Genomic DNA, 24970 nt, shown 5'->3' on the forward strand with positions numbered 1-24970 from the left:
CCACTGCCTCGGGTTCGCAGCTGCTGTGCCTGCCGGTCTCCATGCCCCCGATCCCTTCTGCCTGGTTTGTTACATTATATTGAGTCTGTACTTTTATTTATTTTCTGTACCCGTGTGTTTTGCTTATTTGTCTTGCTTAATTGTATTGCCCCTCTGCGGTTCGTCACTCCTCCTCCCCCCTTTTTTCTTCTGTACCCATACCGCCCCGTTCCCGCCTCTGCTCCCCTGCGGTCCCGCCACTCAGACGACACCCTCAGCACCGCTGAAACACCTGCACTTCCGGATCCACACCGAACCCAACACCACCCTGAGAGGAACACTTGTCTACAGACCTTCCCCCCGGACCCCGGCCACAGTTCAGCAACTCCCTCGCCGACCTGGCCAGCACCCACGCACTCTCCTCCATGGACTACATCCTCCTCGGGGACCTGAACTTCTTCCTCAGACAACTCGTCACTGCACCCACCCACGCCGTCGGCCACACGCTTGACCCCAAATTCTCCACACGAACCCATGTCTCCTTCGACCACTCTCCGAACTCCACTGGACCGATCACCGTTGCATCCACTTCATCTACAAGAAGCCCACCACGCACCACCGCACCCAACAGCTTCCCCGTCGCTGCTGGAGAAAAGTCATCAAAGACAAGCTGGCCACCACACTCTCCCAGAACCCACCCACCGACCCAGAAGCCACCGCCCACAACCTCAGACAGTGGATCACCGACTGCGCCAACACCCTCGCCCCGCTCAGGAAACCCTCCAACAGCCGCATCAGCAAGAAAGTCACCTGGTTCACCGAAGAGCTCCAGACCTCCAAACGAGCATTCTGGAAATTGGAGCAGAAATGGCTCCACGAACGAACACCAGACAGCCACGCAGCCCACAAGGACGCCACCCGCAGACATCACCACCTCATCAAATTAACCAAGAAATCTTCCTTCAAAACCCGCCTGGACAACAACGCACATGACAGCAAAGAGCTCTTCAACATCATGAAGGAGCTCTCCAACCCCAGCGCCAACGACATCGACATCCCGCCCTCGCAAGAACTGTGCGACTCACTGGCCACCTTCTTCCACCACAAAATGGCAGACATCCACGACAGTTCACGGCCACAGACAACATCAGGATCCAACTAGACAACGGCGAAACATCAGCCATCATCCTCCTAGACCTGTCAGCCGCCTTTGGCACGGTCTGCCACAGCACACTAAAGACACGCCTCGAAGTAGCCAGAATCCAAGAGAAGGCCCTGGACTGGACAACATCCTTCCTCTCAGGCAGAACTCAGAGCGTCCGCCTCCCCCCTGTTCTGCTCCGAAGCCACCGACATAATTCGCGGCATACCCCAGGGCTCATCCCTCAGCCCGACGCTGTTCAACGTCTACATGGCCCCCCTCACCCGCCAGAACGACCTCAACATCATCTCCTACGCCGACGACACCCAGCTCATCCCCTTCATCACCAAGGACCCGCACACCGCCAAAACCAACATCCATGAGGGAATGAAGGCCGTCGCCGAATGGATGAGGAGCAGCCGACTGAAGCTCAACTCGGACAAGACGGAGGTCCTCATCCTTGGATCCACCCCCTGGGACGACTCCTGGTGGCCGACCACGCTGGGAACAGCACCGACACCCACCGACCACGCACGCAACCTAGGAATCATCCTCGACTCCTCCCTCTCCATGTCGAAGCAGGTCCACGCCGTCTCCTCCTCCTGCTACAACACTCTCCGCATGCTCCACAGGATCTACAAGTGGATCCCCACCGAAACAAGAAGAACCGTGACACAGGATCTCGTCAGAAGCAGGCTGGACTACGGCAATGCACTCTACACAGGTATCCCGGACAAACACCTGCGATGACTACAATGCATCCAAAACCTATTATACCATGGGGTTTACTGGGATGGTCAGATTCGCTCTTTAAAAACATAAGTAGTAACTCAAACATCCTTTGTCATAGATGCCCCCTTTTCACCCCCTCCATCAACGAGTCAATTTGGTGGTAAGCCCCTTTAAAAAAGCCTAAAGGTAAGATGAAAATGCTATTGAGGTGAGGAGAATTAGCTGCAATGTACAATGCTAACTTCAAAGAATGTGAATAGTTCTTCCCAGTTGCACAACTTCTTTTGGGTTCCCATTCTCAATATTACTCCTCTTAGCCCCCAATCCCTGACCTATTGAGTCAGGAGATGAAGAGGGAAAAAAGGTGTCAATAATGTTAGGAGAAGGTGTAAAATCTGTCTGAGCAGCACAGTGAAAATTATTCAAAGCATGACAATGCCCTACAGAAGACTAAAGAATTGGTCCTTCACATACAATAAAGTATTTAAAATGGTCTCCAGATAGAGTGAAAAATAGTACAATCAATATAGGGCCTTTAAATCCTGTTATCTTGTCACATTTGCTCCGTTTCAAAGACGGAGGACAAAAGTTAGAATGTTTTCCTACTCGCCAGAAAGGTCGAGTAGGACCTAAAAATAGCTTGACCTCATAAAATTTACCTCGCAAATGCGAGAGGTCGAGTGGATTTGTCGAGCCCTGATACCGCCTTCTGCCGTACGTGATCCGAGACGGCCACAGCGCCTCAGAGTCTCGCAATTTATTCCTGGAGCCGAGCGGAGGGTGAGAGCCACCAACGCTCCTCCTCACGCACAGCAATCGTCCCTGCAAAGGCGGCAGGACACCGTAAAAACTCCGGGAGTAACAAAGTTTACTGTCGGGTCGGACCGGTCCACGGCCTCTGTTGTTATTCAATTGGAGGGCGGCCTTTAGAATCACTAGAGGTCCCAGCTTTTCACCCGACCAGGCCCTAAACTTCCGGACGGAATCACGTTGCACTTGAAGCACCGAGGCGATCCGGGGCACCACTCACAGGCGTCGCTTCGTTTCCCAAAGCAGGGAATGTATTCTGAGTGCAGGATAGTCAACAGGATAAATAGGCCAGGGAGCGGAGATCGGCGGAGCCGAGTTTCTACGCGACCATCATGGTCGCCGGCTCGGCTCCTCCCTCCATTTCTTTAATTTATTGATCACTTGCTAGTCGGGCATTTACATTCTTAACATTTTGTTTAGTCGGTATACATGAGGTACAAGTAGAAGCACAAAGGGCACAAAGCATCGGGTCGCATTATATACATAGGCAACAAGTGAAAAGAATAGCAAAAAATATACATAGGGCTGACAATAGTTTCCACCCCATACACCCCATACAGTAAGTTCCATAGCCATCCAGTCAAAGTCCACATGCCAGAATCCTAATGGATTTCAGAGGCTATTCTATGCATCTTGGAAATTGCATCAAAAACAGAAGGGGTGTGGCCAGGGATGTAAATGCAGCAGCTACTCCCGATGATGTGACATGCTCCACCACGGTCAGCCAAGATGACGTCAAGCACCATTCTATTTTGGAGAGTCACAATACTGGCAATTTGTAGTTCTTCTGTGATGTTTCCAAGCACCATTGCTGTCCGATTGGTTACAGCCTCTACAACACGTGTCAAGCGCCTTATCTTTCTACTGTTTAAGGCTGCACCAACAAAGGAGAATAGTCCCAAATTAAAGTCAACATATTGCAGTAATGCAGCGCCAGTTTGATCCACTTCATCATTATTTATTGTTCTTTTGCAGGAGTAGTTGCAGTCAGTAAATTTCGGACAGGAGCTACTTCCGCTACAACCCATGTTCTTATAGCAACAATAACAGTCAAAGTAATTCCAGTAACAATCATTGTTCTTTTGCTACAAACTCTTGCGACAGTCGGTTTCTTCTCCTTAGGCATATTCATTTTGTCGACAAACAACAAAACAGATGGTGCCCTAAGGTCCTGGGCAGGCGTTGGTTTCTTCACTAACATTGAGATGAATAGTCACTAAAAGGCTACCCCCTTTGAAAGTTACTCTTTAACCATTTAGGACAGTGGTTTAAACAGTCTTTTTCAGCAACAAAGTGTCTTTATTCTTAGGTCGCAGCTGATATCGGGATGTACCAGGAATCATGTGGTCCGGGAAGACTTCCTCAGATCCTTCAGGTGACACAGTTTGTACTTTCTCGGTGACCAGGATATCACGGTGATCCGCCAACGCAGCTGGGCTCTCTAGGTCTTGCAACACTTTGACAGTGTGTCGCATGGACCCAGGTTCTCCGGTTCGTCACTCCAACTGCAGTCCTGGTAGCCAGCAACAATTGTTCGGGGCCTCGCCACCTCAGTGCTAGGGAGCTGGTCCTCTGGAAGGATTTAATCACCACCTCGTCACCAGGGCAAGCAGTGGCCCTCACCTTGCGACCTGTCTGGAAGAGTCTCCTGAACCTGTTGATAAATAGAAGACAAACTGTCAGTCAACTGGGACAAATAGTCATTCATCAATTCTTAGGGTACATCATGTATAGCCTAGGGCGTGGCCTAGGAATCCCCCAAATATTCATTGGCCTTCCAAAAACCACCTCATATGGTGTGAGGCAAGATCGTGTATGTGGTATCGAACTAATAGATAGCAATGCTAGAGGCAGCGCATCAGGCCACTTCAAAGATGTGGAAGCCTGTATCTTAGCCAATTTCAGGGTAGTGTTCCACTAGTCCTGCTGATTGTGGGTGAAAAGCAGCATGAACTTTCTGCTTAATTCCCAACCCTTTCATGAGATACTCAACAACTTGCCCAATAAATGGGGTCCAGTGTCACTCCACAAAACTCGACAACTGCCAAATCTGGTAAAAAAAACTCCTTTAGGAGCACCTTTGTTGTAGTAAGAGCTGTATTATCTTTCGTAGCATATGCCTCCACACATTTACTAAAGGCACAAACCACTATCAGAACATATTTTAGGTTGTTACAGAGCTCAAACTGGATGTAATCCATTTGCAGGACCTCAAAAGGTGCAGTAGGTATTGCAAAGCCTCTTGTTGGAGTTTGTGTTCCCTTTCCAGGATTATACTGGAGACAGATCAGACAAGACTGGACTATTTTCTTAGACGTACCGACAATTTTTGGATGATCCCAAACTTGCATAAGTTGCTTTGCTATTAAGGATGCTCCAACATGTGCCGGCCCACGTGCCATAAGAATCATAGGGTGTAAATAGGCTATGGGTAACTTCCATTTTGTCATTTCTTTATTCCCCCAACAGCCATCATCCAATGCTCCCTCCTTAGAGCATTAGTCTAATTCATCAACAGAGGCATATTGTTGCATGTCCAGGACCTCTTGCCTGGCATCATGCCAATGTTCAGCCTGTGATTTGACTACATACATAGATGTGGTACTTCGCTGCATTGCTGTCTCCTGAGCTGTGTAATCTGCAAAGGCATTGCCTGATCCAATTTTATCGTTCACTTTCTTGTGTGCGCTACATTTAACAATAGCCACTTTCGTAGGATAGGTCAAGGCAGTAAGGAGATTATGTACTAATTGCCTATGCACTATTTGTGTCTCATGTAAAGTGAGAAAGCCTCTTTCTTTCCAAAGCTGCCCGAAGTTATGTGCCACGCCGAAGGCGTATTGGCTAGCAGTGTAAATGTTAACAAACAAATTTGTACTAAGCTCACATGCTCTTGTCAGTGCTATCAACTCGGCTGCAAGAGCTGACCTCTGTGGGATACGAGCTGTCTTAACTACTGTGTTGTAATTGCGTAAGCAGCAGATGTAGTGCCATCAGGCAACTTCAGGCAAGATCCATCGACCCACAATTCTCCATCCGCACTAGAAAGAGGTATCAGCAGCCAACAAGACGTCGTCAACATATTGAATAAGAGCCACCACTTTCGGCACAGGAAAAGAATCAAGCTGCCTTTTCAATGCCTGACTATAAATACTAGGACTCTCTGTATACCCTTGTAAAGCTCTACAGAATCTGTATGATCTATTATTCAAAGTGAAGCCAAACAAATAACGGCTGTCAGGGTGAATAGGTATTAAAACAAAAGCATTTTTCAAATCGATTACACTAAATGTAGTGGTAGTAGGAGGGACCATAGTAAGAAGAGTTGTGATGTCAGAGACAACCGGGTATTGGGGCACCACAATTTTGTTAAACTCTTGTAAATCAATAATGAATCTGTAAATTTTACTATCAGTGTCTTTTTTCAAAATAGGAAGGATAGGGCTATTACAAATGTTATAAGGGTTTTCTTCCACAACCCCCACCTTGATCAAATCCTGAACAATGTGCATCAATGCTTCTTCACCTTCCTGAGATATTTTATATTGGGGCAGCCGAGGCAATGAAGCCCCTTCCTTCACTTGAATATGCACTGGTGGATTAACTATTTGTCCCACATCGGTATCTGTTGTAGTCCACAAAGTACTAGGTAACGATGCCAGAGCAATATCTTCTTTAATGAGACAAAACCTCTCAACCATTGGATAGTTATCATTTAATATAACACGCACACCTTCTGGGGAACAACGTATTGTAGCACAAAAATATTTAAGCATAAAACGAACATACTGAGGTGAATTTATTAAGACTAAATGCAAGTGGCTGTGACAGTGGTCTAGATGTTGGTGTCCCATCGAATCCTATCGATGTTATCATTGCGCCAGAAAGGGGAGCCCTGGGAACCAATTTTTTAGACAGAGTACTACGAGTAGCTTCTGTATCAACCAGAAACCGATCAGTAGAGCCCAAGACATTTGCATCAGCATAAGGACCTTTCAGATCTACTGGGACCTCAACCGGTTCCTTAGCCCATCCTAGGCATTCCTATGCATAATCAGAATCCCCAAGACCATCAGCTGAATAATCTGTCATTTGATATTGATTTTGTCTATCAAAGGTATTAGAATAATTTGGTCCGTGTTCAACTGCCTCAAATCTGGTACAGCTTCCTATTCCTCCGCTATGTCCTGAATTCCCTGAGCGTCCTCTCATACTTCCTCTACCCCGTTGAAACTGCTGACCTCGCAAAAGGGGGCACTCAGAACGCCATTGTCCAATCTCTTTACAATAAGCACACTGATCAGAAGACAAAGTTGATTGAGAGAAAGGGGGTACACCAGGGGTATATACTGCAAGTCCGCCTCTAAGACCCCCTCTGAATGGTGGACCATATACTTGAGCTAACATAACTTTCGTCTTTAAATCCTTAACCTTCTTATCCTCTTTGCCTTTTGTTTCCATTTCTGACACTCATAATACTGGGGCATAGTCAGAAGGGAGACTGGGGAAGACGTAGTCCATGAACTCTAGCTGGCCTTAAGGCGACTAGCTATTTCTGGCAACATGTTAGCTACAAATTTGTCGACAAACAGATACTTACCCGTATCATTGGCCAATGACTGCCCACTAAAGTCATGAAATGTCTCTTTAAATTGTGTAAAGAAATCAGAAACTGACTCATCCGCTTTCTGTTTGGAGGACGCTAAGGTTGTCCAATCTATTTTCTTAGGGGGTATGAGAGTTTTCAACTTAGTCACAATAGCTTTGGGAAGATCTAATATCTCCTGTTGTGGTTTCTGTGCAGGTTCCCTAGCCGCATCTATTTCTTCTAAATGCACCCAAGTATCACCATATGCTTAATTATCATCTATTTTCCGAATTGTTCTCCACATATCAGGGGGCAAAATAAGTCCAAAAAACATATCGATATCTGGCAAGGTCATAGTGCAGGAGCTAATGGCTCCTTCCAATTCTTCATAGAAAGTGGCAGGATTTTTGCACGGATCGGGCAAAGCAGCCTTAAGAGCCATAACGTCTGCTCTACTCCAAAGTGTATAGACCCAATTATAAATAGTGCTCCCAGTCTTATGGTATGTATTTTTTGGCCATTTCCGTCTGTATTTATCCATATTTATTTTTTGGCCATTTTATCTGTATTTATCCATATTTATTTTGTGATGTGCGTATAAATGAAGTTGTAAAACTGTACATTTCCATATCTATTTAACTGACAGACGCACACTCATACTTTGATGTCTGTTATGTTTTAGCTATTCAAGCTGCCAAATATTACATAATACATACACTGGTAGATATTTGCACTGTACCATAAATATATGTTAACAAATTTCGTTATTTAAAGACATTTTATCCTGTTTTTTTAATTTCCCATGCAGTCCATCTGCTCAGCTGCTGGCCTATAATTCTTGAAAGAAAGCACAGAGAGTCACTTTAAAGAAGCACAATTTTCGGTATTTATCCACTTTTAAAGATAAATGCAGACAGAAAACACATTGTTTCCTGTCTGTATTTATCTGTAAAAATCCGTAAAAACGGAAAACCGGGTGCCTTAATTATAAACAAAATATCCCTTTGCATCATCTGAATCTTTATTAGCACTTGTTCCCGCACCCTTCGGAGGAACATACAAAGGCGCAGCTTCACGCATTGGTTTTATAGTAACTATAGTATCACTAGGGTCATTGGCTGTTTCCAAAACTTCTTCTTTGTGGGCTGGGGTCTGAACTGTTTGCGCAGTTTTAACTTTACCAGCTGATTTTTGCTCCGCTTTTAAACGTAGTGTATCATGTCTTAATTTAACTATTCGCCTAAATAGATCAGGTATATTTGAAAAAATGAAAGTTCCATTACTTAATTGTTTATAATCAGAATTGATATCAGTGGGCTTTAAGTTTTTAGAAACTGTTATAAAACCAAGTATTACCCCCCAGGAGAACTTCTCTGCAAAATATAACTGCTTTAAATCCTTCCACTGCTGAACCATTGCTACAAAGTCTACAGCAGAAGTAGTCCCATGAGCTTCTTTGCGAGCAGTGGATCTGATAGTGGCCTTTTCATCAGTAGTCAAAGTAGAGCGAGTCTGCCTCCCATCTTGCTTATCTATGTCTTTATCATCTGACGAAAAATGTTCTGCAGAAAGATCATTCTCAGGAGCAGAGGGAAACTTTATACGCGGCGGAGGTGGATCTAACAAGATGGAATCATCCTGAGATTTATTAAGTATGGGGTAAATGGGGAGCCTAATAGCCTACTGGCCAGTTACCTCTAAACAACACTCCCTTTCCTCCTTTTCTTTTATTGCCTTCATCTCTTTATTTTTCAATTCCAACACTTTTTGATATATCGTTTTTGCTGTTCTTTCTCTGCTATAGCGTCTTCTTTCCTCAATCTCTCCCACATTCGTACACAATCAAACATATCTTGTCGACTTTTTCTTTTAAACAAACACTGCTCTACATACTGAATCTTTTTTAAAGTCAATTGACCCATTCACTGGCCATTGTAAATCAGAACCTTTTTTCGTATATTTTTTCCATACTGTACTATACATTATGGAAGAAATACCGTATTTGACATACACATGTCCATTAGGTCTTCCCTCTGGGGGAGCCGGCTGACGTCTTTCTAAATTCATTTTGGTACCACCAAGACAGCAACACAGCCTATGGAGTGTGCTAGAAACAGGCATGCTACCATATTTTTGTAAAATATTACTTTTCCAAAATATTCCAAAGTAGAGAAAAATATCCACATTACCTGCCATTATCTTTTGCAAAAAATAAATCAAACAAACAAAACCAGAATCTTGGCCAAGCAAAAAAAGAGACCTTACCAAACAAGAGTCTCCAACTTCCAACTGCCAATCTCTTGGTCGGCCTAATAGTCACTACAAATACAACATCAAAGGAGGGTCAAATCGAAAAAAAAACCGGAAAAGTCACTTTGGTCTGCAAAGACAAGGATCTCCTCATGCAGGACGTCTCCTCAGTAATATTCCACTCTTCCGTCAAGACCACTCCTTTGGACGGCTGAGTCTCCGGTGAGGACATACGTGTCGGGCGCCAACTGTGGAAATGTGCCTTTTAATGGGCACACCGGTGCTAGGGTCACCCTTCTCTGTCCACGGGTCCGTAGACCAACAAAATAGAGATTGGCACTGGAACTCAAATAACAAGTTTATTAATCACTCATGAGTGTGACCACGTCCACAAAACACCCTCAAGTGTTCCAGGAGGTAGTACATTGAATACACAGACCATGGTGCTTATATATACACTTTGTTGCAGAGTAAGCATGTAGGTACAAATAGAATGAACAGGCCTCCACAGAAATAGTTACCGACAAACGTGGGCAGATGGGAGATCACTTAGTCAGCAAAGTGGGAGGGGGAATAGAACTGTTTACACAGCAGAATATAGTTGACAGTTACATCTTTAACCAGTTGCATTTCAGCAGCTACAGGCCTTTGCTCGCCATTACAAAAATGGGGTAACCCAATAGTGGTCAAGGACCTGGGTACAGTGCGATACAAAAAACAATGGTCCTAGACCTTCATTTAAAAAAGACTTGAATCGTTATCCCTACTCAGTGATTTCAGTCAATAATCTCCACTACTGAACTGTCAAAAACGTACAAGAAATACTGTCTGATTGTTTCACCAATTGTCATGAAAATAAATGCATGGTGATCGAGATTATGGTTTGTTGCACTTTCCTTGTTTTGTGATGAGTAATGTATTAAGTACCCTGAGCTATCAACCTGTTCTTAAAAGCTCATAAAATTATTGACTGAAATCACTGAGTAGGGATAACGATTCAAGTCTTTTTTAAATGAAGGTCTAGGACCTTTGTTTTTTGTATCACACAGGCCTTTGCTCAGCACATACATTGCTTTGGCCCAGTATAGAAGGAGTTAGCTAGAGCTGATGACTCAAGCAGAATAGAAGGGAGAGCAACAGTGAAGACGGAAGAATTACATAGCTAACAAAATGGATGCCACAACCAAAATGGCTTCAGCTTATGCTAACGGAAATTATTCCAGATTTCCACAATCTAGCCACACCCCTGACCCCTGTCCCTGCTTGCAGGCCAGGTCGCTCCTCACGCCACACAGCACCACCTGTGCATCTGTGCCTTCCCCCCGGGTTGCCCCCACTGCCTCGGGTTCGCAGCTGCTGTGCCTGCCGGTCTCCATGCCCCCGATCCCTTCTGCCTGGTTTGTTACATTATATTGAGTCTGTACTTTTATTTATTTTCTGTACCCGTGTGTTTTGCTTATTTGTCTTGCTTAATTGTATTGCCCCTCTGCGGTTCGTCACTCCTCCTCCCCCCTTTTTTCTTCTGTACCCATACCGCCCCGTTCCCGCCTCTGCTCCCCTGCGGTCCCGCCACTCAGACGACACCCTCAGCACCGCTGAAACACCTGCACTTCCGGATCCACACCGAACCCAACACCACCCTGAGAGGAACACTTGTCTACAGACCTTCCCCCCGGACCCCGGCCACAGTTCAGCAACTCCCTCGCCGACCTGGCCAGCACCCACGCACTCTCCTCCATGGACTACATCCTCCTCGGGGACCTGAACTTCTTCCTCAGACAACTCGTCACTGCACCCACCCACGCCGTCGGCCACACGCTTGACCCCAAATTCTCCACACGAACCCATGTCTCCTTCGACCACTCTCCGAACTCCACTGGACCGATCACCGTTGCATCCACTTCATCTACAAGAAGCCCACCACGCACCACCGCACCCAACAGCTTCCCCGTCGCTGCTGGAGAAAAGTCATCAAAGACAAGCTGGCCACCACACTCTCCCAGAACCCACCCACCGACCCAGAAGCCACCGCCCACAACCTCAGACAGTGGATCACCGACTGCGCCAACACCCTCGCCCCGCTCAGGAAACCCTCCAACAGCCGCATCAGCAAGAAAGTCACCTGGTTCACCGAAGAGCTCCAGACCTCCAAACGAGCATTCTGGAAATTGGAGCAGAAATGGCTCCACGAACGAACACCAGACAGCCACGCAGCCCACAAGGACGCCACCCGCAGACATCACCACCTCATCAAATTAACCAAGAAATCTTCCTTCAAAACCCGCCTGGACAACAACGCACATGACAGCAAAGAGCTCTTCAACATCATGAAGGAGCTCTCCAACCCCAGCGCCAACGACATCGACATCCCGCCCTCGCAAGAACTGTGCGACTCACTGGCCACCTTCTTCCACCACAAAATGGCAGACATCCACGACAGTTCACGGCCACAGACAACATCAGGATCCAACTAGACAACGGCGAAACATCAGCCATCATCCTCCTAGACCTGTCAGCCGCCTTTGGCACGGTCTGCCACAGCACACTAAAGACACGCCTCGAAGTAGCCAGAATCCAAGAGAAGGCCCTGGACTGGACAACATCCTTCCTCTCAGGCAGAACTCAGAGCGTCCGCCTCCCCCCTGTTCTGCTCCGAAGCCACCGACATAATTCGCGGCATACCCCAGGGCTCATCCCTCAGCCCGACGCTGTTCAACGTCTACATGGCCCCCCTCACCCGCCAGAACGACCTCAACATCATCTCCTACGCCGACGACACCCAGCTCATCCCCTTCATCACCAAGGACCCGCACACCGCCAAAACCAACATCCATGAGGGAATGAAGGCCGTCGCCGAATGGATGAGGAGCAGCCGACTGAAGCTCAACTCGGACAAGACGGAGGTCCTCATCCTTGGATCCACCCCCTGGGACGACTCCTGGTGGCCGACCACGCTGGGAACAGCACCGACACCCACCGACCACGCACGCAACCTAGGAATCATCCTCGACTCCTCCCTCTCCATGTCGAAGCAGGTCCACGCCGTCTCCTCCTCCTGCTACAACACTCTCCGCATGCTCCACAGGATCTACAAGTGGATCCCCACCGAAACAAGAAGAACCGTGACACAGGATGTCGTCAGAAGCAGGCTGGACTACGGCAATGCACTCTACACAGGTATCCCGGACAAACACCTGCGATGACTACAATGCATCCAAAACGCCTCCGCCCGACTGATCCTCGACGTCCCCCGTCGCAGCCACATCACCCCCCACCTGAGAGACCTACACTGGCTCCCCATCGACACGAGGATCACCTTCAAGCTACTCACCCACGCACACAAAGCACTCCACAACACCGGACCAGCCTACCTCAAAAGCAGACTCAGCTTCTACACCCACACCCGCACCTGCCAGCCTCGTCCTGGCCGCTGTCTCCCGCATCCATCGAACAACCTCCGGCGGTAGATCCTTCTCCTTGGTCGCCGCCAAAACCTGGAACACCCTCCCTACCCACCTACGGCAGACCCAAGACCTGCTCACCTTCAGAAGGCTCCTAAAGACCTGGCTATTCGAGCAGTAGCGGCACCCCCTCCCCTCAGCGCCTTGAGACCCTGACGGGTAAGTAGCGCACTTTATAAATACATTGATTCGACACCCTGCTCTGCCATCTCTCTGAGGCCAAACAAAGGTGTCTCCATTGCTTTAATTCTGCCCTCCCTTGGGCCATTGCTCTGAATCCGAAATCAATGCTGGGAAATGTGCAGTGGGCCCTAATGCAAGCAAACAAGGATAGTAAAAAGCCATAATTAATGTTTTGTTGGCTCCTTATACCTCTGGGCTTTGATAGCATTGTACCTAAAGTACCACTGATTCTTTCTGCCCCTTTGAATTAAAAAGCAGCCAGGGTGACCCAGGCTTAAATACTAACAAGCAAAATGGGACCCACTCCACTTCATGGTAAGGCAGTCATAACTGAGCAGCAGTGGCCGCTTACACACCTGGCAGCAGTACCTGCTGAACTAATGGATGCACCCCTTGGGGTATCTCTCTGATGAAGCTGTCTCTGGCCATTTGTAAACATAGAAATAAGCCCCTGCACAGTGCTTCCTCTTCTGGGCCATCTCTATTACAATATCTATCAATCTCACTCTTTTCCTCTTTCTCCTGGACCATGATGCTGAGGCCCCAGGGGTCAAGAGGATCAGGGCTCTTCAACAATGCTGGCCTCTTCCTTACCACCCCCTAGACTCACCTTTTACAAAAACTGCCCCTGAATGGTTAATGCTGACTTTGAGCTGCCTGAAAGAGAGGGTGGAGTGGTAGAGCAGAGAGCTAAAAAAGAAACAAGTCTTCTTACCCGCCATTAATTGATTGAGTCACTTTAGGCCAGGGCCACAGGAATTATGAGTTTCTGAGGCAACAGCGCTTTCTGCGTAATTATGGGTTTACTACATTTGCTACTGCTGCATAATCTGTACATTTTTACATTTTGTTTTTATTCTAGCTCATCTGGATCAAAAGTAACTTAAGAAGTGGTGACGTGTTTCGGAGCAGTAGGAGGCCTTTCATTAAGGTTGGCTTGTTATCTTGCAGTTGCTTACCGCTGTATTTCAGTGTTAAACTGGTACTAATGAGGTATAATATTTCCTCTGACAGTGTTACCATGAGTAATAATGACACAATAATGCAGCAATGCTAACCACAAAATGTGCCGCATAATTAACCTTTTCTTGCTGCATAATTGGATCAACCCATCTGCATAATTTGGCCCTCTCCTGCCACATAATTCAATTGACCCTGCTTAAAACTTCATGTTGACAAAGATGTATTCATTTTGAGGGGTAATGTAGGGGTGTTATCAGCTGAGTTATGGAATAATGGAGCTACTTATAAAAAGGCTTGCATTAGGTACAGTCTGATTACTTATTACTAAAAACTATATTATGTAGAAACTTATTTTATCTCAAACACTGCATCATTTTGTAACAGCCAAGTTTATACTGAATGTAATGCAAGGTTAAAATAATAACTTACATATTCACAATGCTTTCTGTCACAGGCTGGGACTACACAGCCCTATAAGTACAAAGGACACTATTCCCCATGCCAACTAGAGTTTAATTATGTGTTGCTCAAGTATCACACATACTCACACAGACAGACATCTGCAGTGATGGTATTTGACAACTGAGGTCTCACAACCTAAAAGAGTACATTTACCACGGGCTGACATTGAAAAAACATAACACTAAGACTATTTAGTTATTTTCTTTTAAGCCACCTTCTTGGCACTCTATGACCTCTCCTCAGTCACACCAAATCACAGTTCCCATTCTTTTTAATGCAATTTTCAAGGGCTACATGCAAATGAAGACAGTCTGGAAATGTGGCAAATGAACAAGGGAGCAAGTACCAGACCGTCTTTATTTATATGTAATTGCACCAGACCGTCTTCATTTATATGTAATTGCAGAGGCATTCACCCCCTACCCCCCTGGAAACTATCCACGGACCCAAAAGGGGGGCTGGCCACACAGTTTGAAGACCTCTGGCTTAGGTGCTAAGGCAATACAACGTTTTATAAGCCTTTGATCTGATTTGTTCATGAAATTATACATCTGCTCACACCACAGTGATTCTGCAGTTCTATTCATTTCATATGCAAAAATAATGTATAAAAACCATCGGTTTTGGAGGTCAGCAAAAGACTTTCCTGTTCTGCTGGGAATGTTGTCCATTTCTCTCACCCGATTTTGCTACCAACTTGGAACTTAGAACGATTTTGTATTTTTATGTATAACATATTCACTGACAGCATTCATGGCATTGAGTATGTATCGCCTCTTATAAATCTTATAATAAATCCCTTTAACTATTCATCTGATCTAGAACTCTGTTACTGAGTCTGCCCTTTTACTCAATTGATGGTGTTTTCTGACATTTTGATGGGTTGGGAGACGCCTTAACTTGGTGACACACTGCCTCATGAAATTGAGGTTTAACACTCTCTCTGATCTATCTTATTGTAGGGGGATGTCAAGATTACGGGGTCTCGGGTGCCTACAATGGCCAAAACATACGCAGCCATTTTCTTTATCAGACATATTGCTACCAAACAGCATTCATGAACTACCATGTCTGCTTGGTCACCATATCTGTCTCTGCGAGACTATCTCTATCTCTCTCTCTCTCTCTCCCTCTCTCTCTCTCTCTCTCCTGCGCTGGTACAGGCAAAGTATATCCCCACTATCAGGAATTACCCTCTGATGTACTACAGCTATATTAAACCTTCTTTTTAGATACAATTAAGATACGGGACCTTGAATCGTTTGGAGGCCTTGAACATTCTTTTTTCTATGAAGTTCTTAGGCATTGGACTTGCCCTGGCACTTTATATGAATGCTGTTCAAAAAGAGACTTTGTAAATTGATCTAATGTAAGGCGGTAGGCTACTTGTAAATATAGATACATAAGCTTTAGATGATATGAAATCATATTGCACAACTCATTGGCTTTAGTAGTTAGTGACCATAGAAATTATATGGCCTTTTTAGGTTTCGCCTGGGGCACGGAGCTTTAGCTCCGCCCCCAGAGAAATCTTTAGTTTTCAGTTTGGGGGACTTGAATCCGCCCTCTGTTCCATTGGCTAGCTCCATAAATGGAGGCTAGCCATTGGAACAGAGATCTGTCCGTCATTCACTGACCAGATTCGTGGGCGTTCCCTTGATTTTTTCGCTGGGCGTTCCCTCTGTGTAGTCATGCGGCGGTGGGCGGAGTTGGGTTTTTTTTTTGTCTCGGCATCCAGCTCATTCCGTGGCCGACCGCAGCCGCCGGAGGAAGTCCAGTTCCAGGTGAGTGCTTTTGATTCCGCCCCCCCTCCCGCTGTCCGTGTGCCCCTTCCCGCCCCCCCTGCCGCTGTCCATTTGCCCGTTACCGCCCCCCCCCTCCCGCTGTCCGTCCGTAAATGCTTGTTTTGCTGTTGGTGACAGCGTGCCGCTCTGCCCTTCAGATCCGAGCCCACACTCTGGTCTGGATCGTGTGCTGACGAGCCCAGGCTGGGCCTCTAAATGACCGAATAATGACAGCATGTCGCATATCTAATAACTCGACCCGCGACTCTGCGCTGGGGCAGAGTGATTGCTTTTCCAGTCCCTGTCCTTCCCTTATTGCTCTCTCCAATTTCCCGAAGAAAGGGCTCGTCCTTTCGTATTAAGGCAGCCCTTGGACTGATGCGTGCGGTGTTTGCCTGGCACACTGTCGGCTCACGTGGCATGGCTCGTGTGCTTCCAGGGAGGTGTGTCCAGCTCTGCAGAAGGGAGGGAGCTCCGCAGACAGCAAAACAAGCCTCCTTGCTTCTTTGAGCCGAGAGCGTTCCAGAATGTATTCTCGTCTCTGAACGTGTTTACCAGAAATGCAGGCCAGCCTCGTACTGCCCTGCAGTGGGCGCAGAACTACATTGCCCTTCCTAAAACACGGAGTGCTGCCCTAAAGCAGTCCGTATGAATGCAAATCAGGGTGTCGCACGTCTCCACCACTGCACCCCTTTCCTGACCGTGGTTCCCCCCAAACTCTTGTGCTACTATCTAAAGAACTGGATTGCTTTGCTGATTGCCTGTGGCTCTGTCAGTGCTACTTATCATTTTTTATTCTCCACATACCAGTTAAAACGCTACACTACCCCTGGCTGCTTCTGTTTACAGGCCAGTCCTGCTATAATTGTCATTTGGTTTTCATGTGGTACTGTGGTGATTGGATTAAGGCACTCTTGGCTAGGTTCGTGCTATGTAAATACTATATACAGGCATATATACAAATGGGGGCTGGGGGATGCAGTGGGAAACTGGCAATATTGCTAATGACTTGTCTGAAAACACCATTAACACACAGAAGTCATGCCTTTCTGTTTCTGGTACTGTGCTCTCTGGGACGCTACCACCAAAGGAAAGAACCCTGGCCTACACAAATTACTATTTTGGATTTAGGGTAGTGATGCGGAGTTGACAACGCGCTCACTCCACTCCCCTGATTCTGACCTATCTTTACAGTTTAGGTGGAAGTCAACGTGCTACATATTATGCCCTGAACAGTGATGCATGCATTGTTGGGACCGTTAAGAACTCAATGAAGAACGGGCTTCCATTTTACTGGAGGATATCTACTTTCATAACGTTTTACTGTTTATTGTTGATTTACACTTGTATACGCTCAATCTTTCATTTGTTTGGGCAGCATACTACCTTTTGGTAGGCCAGCCAAGGTATGACTAAACACTTACTCAGCATGCTGCATTGTAACCTTTTACTAAATGTAATATCCAAGTCAGCGGTGAGTTTGTTATTGTGACCTAATAAGTGTATATTCTAGGGTGTTTCTACAGCAACTCCTCATGTTGTGTTAATGCATCCAGCCCTGACCTACGGCCCTCTGCTTGCAAGTAATGGGCCTAAAGCAGCCTGCAAACCCTCTTAAATGCGATCTTTAGTTCTACGTGCCTTTTCTGCCATTTTACAAAAACCCTACTTTTAGCACCTTCTGCTCTCTCTCGAGGTGTGACTCTACATAGGCTTGCAATAAAGCATCTCATCCCTGGAACCTGCAAAACATATTGGCTACTGGCCGCCTCCCTCTGTGCTAGGGCACTCTCGTAGTAACTGTTGCACTTAAACCATTCATCCATTACCAATGCACCTTGGTCCCAAATATAAGGGTTCCTCATTTCATGCCGACCACGGCCGCCGGAAGAAGTCCAGGTGAGTGCGTTCCTCCCCCCCCCCCTCTGTCCGTGTCTTTCCTGCTTCCGTGTCTTTCCCGCCCCCCCGCCTCCCGCTTCCGTGTCTTTCCCGCCCCCCCTCCCGCTGTCCGTGCCTTTCCTTGTTCTGCCAGAGGTTGTGGCGCCAGGAAGACCGCGTTTTTTAATTGCTCGTTGAGGGGTGCCGCTGGTGTTTTTTCTCCTCCCTGGATGTTCCTCCACCGGGCTCCCTGAATTCCTGTCCCCCGCCTGGGACCCCCCCCCTTCCAGGACTGATGGATATCCTGCACCTGCTGGGCATACTGGTCTCGTGCGCGGTGGGCGGCACCCGGGTGCTGGCCGGGTACCCCATCTGGTGGTGAGTGGCCTCGCGCTGGGTCTTGGGTGCGGGTTTTGGGTGGCGGGGGAAGAGGTTCTTCTTTGTCCCCTTTCCCGGAGTTGAATGGTTGAGTGTGTAGACATGCATAGACCTGCAAACTGTAGCGCCTCGAGGCGGATTGTCATGAAGGGTGTATACGCACAGAGTTCACAGGAGTTATTTTTGAAGGGCTCTCCCAGTTTGGGTGTTTTTTTTATTTACGGCTGGTATTCATAGGCAGCAAAGGTGCTGCCCTGTTCAGCGCACACAAGGGCTTGCAGAGAAAGCAGCGGCAGAACAGACTCATTGTGGCGCTATCTATCATTGCCGAAGTGAGTCGAAAGTGTAAAGTTTGTGAGTAGAAGCCCGCGAGGTAGCTTGTGCCAGTGTCTGTCAGCCCTAGAGTGTACGATCATGTCCGCATTTGAGTGAGTGCCCTGCTGTGAACGAGTGAGTGTCTGGATGCATGAGTGAGTGCGAGTGCGTGACTGTGGATGTGAGTGAGAGCGCATGGGTGAACGAGTGTTTACATCAATGAAAGTATGTTGGCGTGCTTGGGTGGGTAAGTGGAAGAGTGCGTGCGCGTGAGAATGCGTAGATGATGAACACGAGTGTGTGTAAGGCAGAGAATGCCTGGGTTCATGATCACTCTGTTGTGACAGGCAGCTCTCTTCCAAGCGCTTCGATAGATGTATGGAGCGGTAATGCCCCATGGCCTAATCTTGGTTTGTGACTGGATGCAGAAACAAACCGCAATAAACTGTCTAGATAACGAGGTCTGCAGTGAAAGGGCTGTTAATCAATATCCTATGATGCTGCAGCTATTTTATTTAAAAAAAAAAGTCAGTTCCCGTAACTCGAAAGCACACTGCCAGGAGCTACAACACTAAGGAAAATCCGCTCGATGTGAATAATAAATCCTGTTTGCATAGCAGACAGATAACAAGCATTCTAGAAGACTCCACTTATTAAAACAACAGAAGGACTCAATCCAAACAAATATTAAAGGATGATCATGTTTACCCATTTAATATTCACGCAGATTAGTGGCGTTCGAAAGCTGTGCCAACCTGACAGGCAGGAAAAGCATCAGAGAAAGCTTCCACGCACAGACCAACAATTTGCGATCTCGTTATACTGCAAGCCACAATTTATTCACACATCTTTGATAGTCTTGGGCATATCCATTTCTTTAATAACTCCAAGCCCTCCCTTTTCAGTAGTACAATGTCTTTGCGTCACTCTGTGTACTGGCGCTGAGGGGTGAGAGGGGGCGGCTCCCAGGCTAAAGCTGCCGGACACCCTGCTGCTCTAAGCGCAATGCGATTTCAACTTTCACTTTTACAAATCTAACCTCTCAACTCTCAACACAGGTTGGTAAATGGCAGTACAGAACTCTAGATTCATGGCAGCCTCAGTACTTCTGCCATTGGACGGGTGTGCCTGCACCTGTAGTGTCAGCCGTTGGCAATGTAAATAACAATGCCATTTATTTATAAGTAAAAAAAAAAAATGTCATGAGCAATGCCAATAGCTCGAACTTTTCCAAAGGCGAAACCATTGCATTGTAAATGCTTGTTTATATATTGTGCTGAATTAATTTCACATACCTGTTGCAATTAGTAACTTATTTTGGCTGTACTTTTAGAGGTTTTAGTTTTAGTAAGGATTCTGTTTCCATCTATACTGAATTTTGAAGATGTGTATGTATGGCGTTTATTTCTATGAGACATTGCCTTAGAAGTAGATAAATAAATACATAAAAACAAATGGAAAATCACTTCTCATGGAACCAAAGACTTGAATGTGACTACGCGCTAGGCACCCCTAATGCAGTGCCCACATCTAGGGTGCATAAATGACATAGCAATGGTTATGGGGGCCCATAATTAAGGTTACCATATGACAATGTTGCAGTCCTGGGGTTTCCTTTCATGCTGCTCAGGTATGAGTGGCAACGTCTGCGTCGACAGTGACTCAACCCAGTGGCCCTAGTGCTTTGTCGGGCCCCCCACACCAGCCAAGAACTTGGGTGTGAAACTTGGCAAGAATCTATTACATCTCCTATTTCCACAGGTGTAGGAACATGCTTTGGGCTTCTTAAATCCCTGTGTAAAGTCTTGTACTTCCTTCTGTCTACTATAAGAAAGACAATTATACACTCCCTTATCAAATCTAGATTGGACTATGGAACCACCCTCAGCTTGGGTCTTCCCAACTACTCCCCAGCTTAGCTCCAAGTTGTTCAAAATACTGCTGCCAGACTGGTCCTTAAACTTCCTAGACGTCTATCGGTCTTTTCACATCTCAAATCTCTCCTCTGGCTTCCTGTCCACAGCAGATTCTATCTCAGAGCCCTCTTGATTGCCTATTGGGCCCTGAACAAGATTGGCCCAATTTATCTCCAATAGCTGTGACAGTGATGCCCACCTAACAGTGCACTTTGATGGGAAAAAGCACACCTGATGTGAGTTTGAGGTATTAATCGAGTCAGAATTGGAGGCAGCAGCTATTCTTTAGTGGTAAACTCTGGAATTCTCTGAATTTTGAAGAGTACAGATAAACTTTCCCCACGGCAATAAACTGAAAACCTGGCTTTTTGCATTCAACTACAGCATTGCCTCATCCTTGGTGGTTATTAGCACCAGGGCACCCTGTTTTAAGGCAGCTGTCTCACTATACAAATACCTCATTCATTCATTTAGTAGGACTAGCTAAAAGGAAGCGAACCTAGGCTACAAATCCCCCAATGCAATAGGTTGTTAAACTAAATCACAGGAGTGGAGCATTGCGTCCTTGGTGATGGTGGGGTCATCTGGTAACCTTAGTCAAAGCAAGCTGGAAAACTACAGCCACTAACTCATTGATGGATTATACACGCCAGCTGTAATTGGGTTGCACTGGTGGGCTCCTGGCACCAACGAACCACGGGCCACAGCACCTGCGGAACGAATGGTAGCTATGACCATTGAGACAGGTTTGTACCTTCGAGCCCCTGAGGGAGAACAGGGGCATGCCACCACTGCACCTCCTGTATGCTCTAGATATGAAAAGCACTTCTTGTATGCTCCAGATATGACAAACACTTCTTGTATGCTCTAGTAATGACAAGCACTTCTTGTATGCTCCAGATATGACTAGCACTTCTTGTATGCTCTAGATTTGACAAGCACTTCCTGTATGCTCTAGATATGACAGGCACTGATGAAAATGCCACCAGGCACCGCCAGTGCAAGGAATGCTCAAGGCAAGAAACCAAGCGCCCTGTAGCCCCTGCACTTCCCAAGGCACGTGCAATGGAAGCACTGGTCCGTGCACATGACCAGCCTTTCCCAAAGAGCCTGCATGCTATGAACCCTGTGCTGACGGCTTCATCCTCCAAAGGTGGTAATGCCTTAAAAGGCCCTCTGCGATGGCTCAGATGCAAGCTCGTGCTGTCTTCATTTGAACTGTGACTTTATGAATGAAACTGAAGGCCAATGGTGGCCTCTTTCCAGCGCCCAGCTCTTGCTCCATTGCTCCGGGTTTATATGAGCGGACGTCCTTTGAGGTGCCATCAGCAACCTGAAAACCTTTATCACAGTTGAATAGGGAGATATCCAGCATCTTTCATCCATTCAGACTTGCAGCCTGGGCACCCAATTTTTAATCCAGAGGCGGCACTCAAAACAACTCCAGCTCAGCCAGGTTGTAATTGTATTTATATATTGCTTCTTGAGCTCGCACAACGCAATGGGCAACGACATGCAAATTCACTGGGTTTTATTTACCAATTTAATCTCTGTCTTTTACCCAACCGGAAATAGCTCCCCCTCAACCAATGAGACACGCTGGTTTGTTTTCTTTTACCCGACGTCACACACCTGACTAATGCTTCTGTCACCCACCAAAGGCTATGATAGATTTTACTGAACCCCACCCACTGGCTGTCCGTCTCCAAGAGAGGCTCTGCTCTCTCAATCTCCCCTCAAAGGTTATTCATTCCTTCCCTCTTTCAGACAATCGTTTCCACACACTGAGGCACGCAGACAGACACTTACCCTCAGTATGTCGGAAATTTCGTTCCTGACTCGGACAAAAGCTGATTTAATCTCGGCCAGCGAGGCATGTAGACCGTTTTAACGCCAGACATTTACTGAACTCTCTACATCAGCGGTTGAACATATGCCGACACACTTCAGCAGCGGCGAGGGCCGTCTCGTGGACTGACCACTCGTACACCGCGCAGCGCGCCATTCCTTATTTACTGGTTATGCAGCGTAACGTCGTTGGGATATTCAGGCCGTCTGTGTTCACTTGTTACCCTTCAGATTTTTTTTCTCACGGTACTTCAGGAATGAGTCTGCAATGCTGCCACAAAGTGACCCAATAACTCTGCCCACTCTGTTGCTAATTGACATTGTAAACATTCACGATGAGAGGCCTAGGGATGTGGTGTTTCCAGATGACGAGAGAAGAGAAAAATGTCTGACTTACAAAGAATTGATTAGTTATAGAGACTGGAAGTTTTACAGGGTAGACGAGCTTGACTAACCTGGCAGTGAACTCTCTGACTCTACAATCATATTCATCCGTTGGATATTAAGTTGAAGATGACTTTTGACCTGGTGTATGGTGTTGGTATGTTCATGGTGGCCTGCGACACAACATGGCCGGCTATATATCTCACCAGCCCAAAACCAGCCTGTTCCTAGCCCAAGGAGCCTGTTAAGGCTCTCCTTTGCTGCGCGCGGCGCTTGTGGTATCTAGGCGCTGTTTCAGTAAATTTTAAATCCCCGTTTTGTCCATTACTTTAAAATATTTTTTAATTGTTACCCTGCTTTTAGAATCACTGCCCACCTACTTGCACCATAATTGTGCCCTCACCGCGGTTTCAGCGGGTCCTTTCCAGCGCGTTTTCGCGCTCTCCTGGAACATCGACGCCATCTTGGGGGTAGGTAGGGGAGGCTGATAGGACGCCAGGCCAGCTAGCGCTCTAGCAGTCAGGCAGACTCGCTAGAGGCTATCAGGAGTATAACGCGATAAAAGGGTCAGCTGAAGTGAGATTTGCCTGTTAAGGCTCTCCTTTGCTGCGCGCGGCGCTTGTGGTATCTAGGCGCTGTTTCAGTAAATTTTAAATCCCCGTTTTGTCCATTACTTTAAAATATTTTTTAATTGTTACCCTGCTTTTAGAATCACTGCCCACCTACTTGCACCATAATTGTGCCCTCACCGCGGTTTCAGCGGGTCCTTTCCAGCGCGTTTTCGCGCTCTCCTGGAACATCGATGCCATCTTGGGGGTAGGTAGGGGAGGCTGATAGGACGCCAGGCCAGCTAGCGCTCTAGCAGTCAGGCAGACTCGCTAGAGCCCTATATAGGCTCATTATGCAGGCGCGCAGCGTGTGCGCGTTGCGTGTGGGCCGTAGTACTGCCGGAGTCACGCCAGAGTCCAGCCCGTCTGCGCCCGTCCGCGCTAAGGACGGGCTGGATGGCTGGGAGTCAGGACATAATATTGGTGAATCTGTAGGGATTATATATTCTCCGCAGGATTTCACCAGCCTTCGGCCCTCTAAGTTGCCTTGTCATCATAGCCATCCACCGGAGCATTTTCTGATCCCCCCAGGCTGCCTCTGTTCCTGTTTCACCACCACAGTGCCGCCCTCGGCTCAGGTGGTCACACTAGCGGGTCCTGATGCCAAAACAGGAACCTCGAGGAGGAGTGATAAGGGGCTTCTTCTGAATGCAAGATCTTTGATTAAGAACAATCTTGCGTTCAAGGACTTTGTACTGGCCAGAAAACCGGCCTGGGTCTTCATCACCGAAACATGGGCCAAGGACTCCTCGGGTCCAGACCTGGTGGAAGCGGTACCAGAAGGCTATACGCTGGTGAGGGAGGATAGAGTGGGACGTATTGGTGGGGGGCTCGGTATCCTCCATAAGGACAGCCTCTCATGCCATATTACGCCTTTCTCCGAGTTGCCAAACGCCTTCCAGGCCCTGCAGTTTTCAATCAACGGAGCATACACAGTACCGTTTAAAGGCTTTCTCATCTATAGACCTCCAGGGAATAGAACAGATTTCGGCCTCCATATGCTCAATATGTTGGAGCCACATTTCGGCTGTGAGCACCTCACTGTCTTGGGGGACCTGAATTTCCACTTAGAAAATCGGGAATCAAAGGAAACGCTATCCCTATTGGATATCTTTTCTGGCTGTGGCATGCAACAGCTAGTTAAAGGTCCCACCCATCAGGCAGGCCATACGCTGGACGGGGTCTTTTCGAATGACCCCAGGTTGTCCATTGAGTCGCCCATACCTCTCTCTTGGTCGGATCACTATGCTATCCCCATTGATTTAATAACTACTACTGGGAATAGCAAGG

This window comes from Lissotriton helveticus, chromosome 3_1, assembly GCF_964261635.1.
Source record: "Lissotriton helveticus chromosome 3_1, aLisHel1.1, whole genome shotgun sequence".
Taxonomy (NCBI): domain Eukaryota; kingdom Metazoa; phylum Chordata; class Amphibia; order Caudata; family Salamandridae; genus Lissotriton; species Lissotriton helveticus.